General features: G+C 45.7%; 1 non-coding gene across 1 annotated transcript; it reads left to right on the top strand.

The window, feature by feature from the left end:
* The first annotated feature begins 509 nt into the window (after positions 1–509).
* On the top strand, positions 510–583 carry TRNAN-GUU (transfer RNA asparagine (anticodon GUU)). Its single transcript has one exon. It is a non-coding gene; the product is annotated as a tRNA-Asn (tRNA).
* Positions 584–2,451: the final 1,868 nt, after the last annotated feature.

Raw genomic sequence — 2,451 nt, 5'->3', positions numbered from 1 at the left:
GATTGTAGGAGGCGATGAGTAGTCAAAAGGTAAAAACAGGAGCAAAGGGATCATGATAGTGGCCGAGAGGGCTTTTCTTCAGTTGTCTCTATTCCGTGTTTCTGTACCCTTTAAAACAGAATGTGGCTGAACAGAACTGGACAGGGACAGGACAGCTTTGGAACTTCACACAAAAATGCTCTTCAACACCTCTGAGCTTGAACACCTGCGTTTTTGAGTATCACTGCTCCTGACTTGGGTATGAGAGTCAAGTATTGCAATTTGAAATTCTGCACTGTGGATTCAAATCTAGCCCAAAGCCGCAGTGGTCACCGTTTCATACCCAGCTGACAGGTTCCTGGGAAATGAGAACTCCCAGCCTTGTCTTTTTGAACCATTGTTGATTTTGTGAAAAAGGCTACCTTGGTTTATGTGATGTCTCTGCTACTTGGAACCAGTGTTTTTAGGAAAGTAATTTTATATTAGGAAGGAAAATTATTTTTTATTATGAAAATAACTGTAGCCAGGGAGTCTCTGTGGCGCAATCGGTTAGCGCGTTCGGCTGTTAACCGAAAGGTTGGTGGTTCGAGCCCACCCAGGGACGGGTTCTCCCCTTTCCTCTGCCTGTGGCAGGGGGGTTGGAACTAGATGATTTTTATGGTCTCCTTCAACCCAACCTCTCTGTGATATTCGACTGTAGAGTTTTGGCCATGCAAGGCTGTCTGTCATGAAGCGCGATATACTTCTGCTGGCAGTTCTGAGCACAAAGGAGAAAAGAGGTTCCTCCCTGCACCCCCACAGTGGTCCCAGGGCTTGAGACTGGGGAGGCAGTGGATATACTTCCATATGAAATGACCAGGGATGCCTATGATGAGATGATAAAAAGTTGTGGTTCCTAGGAACAGTCCTGCTTCAGAGCAAGCAACAGAAATAATACTGCTTCTAGTGCTGTTTTGGTATAAAAGAAGTATTAATGAAAAAATAGAGTAATTTAGAAATAACTTTCTTCCCCCAGCTTGCTGTCATGGCAGCAAAACCCCTATAACAGAGCCAGTCCCAGAGCCAAAGTTATTTCTAAACCACTTCTAATTCATGGAAACCAATTTGCAAAATTTGGGGTGGTTTGGGAATAAGAAAAGTCACTTTACAAATCATTGTCTACTGCAAGAAAAGCAATTGTCACGGACCCAGAACATAAAAACGTGATATGGGGTTTTTCAGTGTATCAAATCATGTGACAAATTAGAGGGATACCAAATAACATAATTTCAACACAGTCAAACAGCTCATGCTCCGCTTGCATGGTGATTATCCTCTCAGTTTACACAGATCTTAGTGCTCCTGTGGTGCTTTAATAACATCACTTTAAAACCCTGACATTTGGGTAACATGAGGAGCAGCGAATAGTCGCAGCACCTACAGTCATCACTCACTGTCAGCTCCAGGCTGAGGTTTCTCTGCTTTCTAACGATGTGGCTGTATGCTTAGCTTAGACTCCTGTTTCCGACACCAGGTATTTCCCCATAGCCCCCAGAAAACAACCTGGAGCGTCTCTGGTGTGCCCAGCTGCCTGAAGCCTCGGGAGCCTGGGCAGACAACGGGTGAAGGGAGAGGTTTGCAGTTCAGTGTCAAATGCTGTTCATTAACCCTGGCTGCTCCCTGAGGGGGCTGCTGGTGACATTGCGTTATTTGTGTGGCAGGAGAGTGAGGGACCTGCTCGAGATGCATGGGAATGGAAAAAAAAAATCGTTGAATAATAAAAGACAGGCTTTGTTCTGAGGCACTTACAGGACCAGGTGGAAAGAAGGGATGGAAGAAGGGCAGGATTGAGGTGCTTCAGGTAGTGATGATGTGTGATAAATACGTTGAAGAATGAGGGTCCGATTTTTCTCTTTGTTCAGTCTCTGCAGCCAGACTTTGGGTTTATTCATACTTGCATAAATCACAGCTCCATCGACTTCAGTGCAATGACAGCATTCTCTGCTATCAGGGCCATTGACTTGAGAGCAGTTATTCCACTTACGACCTGGCTGAATAGAAGCCAGTCCTGTTTCTGGCATGGGGAGGCCAGAACTGACTGGTAGCTGGCTATATTTTCCAGCTATTGGCTCTCTGTTTGATCCAGTGAGAACCAAATTCATCTCTCAGTAAAACGGGCACTCCCTGCTCCTGACAGCATTGGAGGTCTCTGAGCATTTTGTTTGAGCAGGGCTTATACCAGTGGCATCGTTATGTGCCCAGTAATGTCTGTGTGCAACCAGTCCCGTACTCCTGGGCAGCCTGCTATCCCCAGCACTATGGAGCCATGGCGCGGCATCACCGAGGGCAGGGTTTCCTCCCCACAGGATGCTCAGAGCTGAGGTGTCCATGTCAGTTTGCACAGCTTGTGCCTTTTTTAGTAGTAGTCTTAGTAGTCCATGTCTTTTTTTTTTTTTTTTTTAATGTGCGTGTTCAAAATGTTCCTTGTGTTGT

Source organism: Caloenas nicobarica, chromosome 8, assembly GCF_036013445.1.
Source record: "Caloenas nicobarica isolate bCalNic1 chromosome 8, bCalNic1.hap1, whole genome shotgun sequence".
Lineage (NCBI taxonomy): Eukaryota > Metazoa > Chordata > Aves > Columbiformes > Columbidae > Caloenas > Caloenas nicobarica.
Note: the sequence above shows the minus strand (reverse complement) of the source record. Positions and strands in the feature narration are given on the sequence as shown.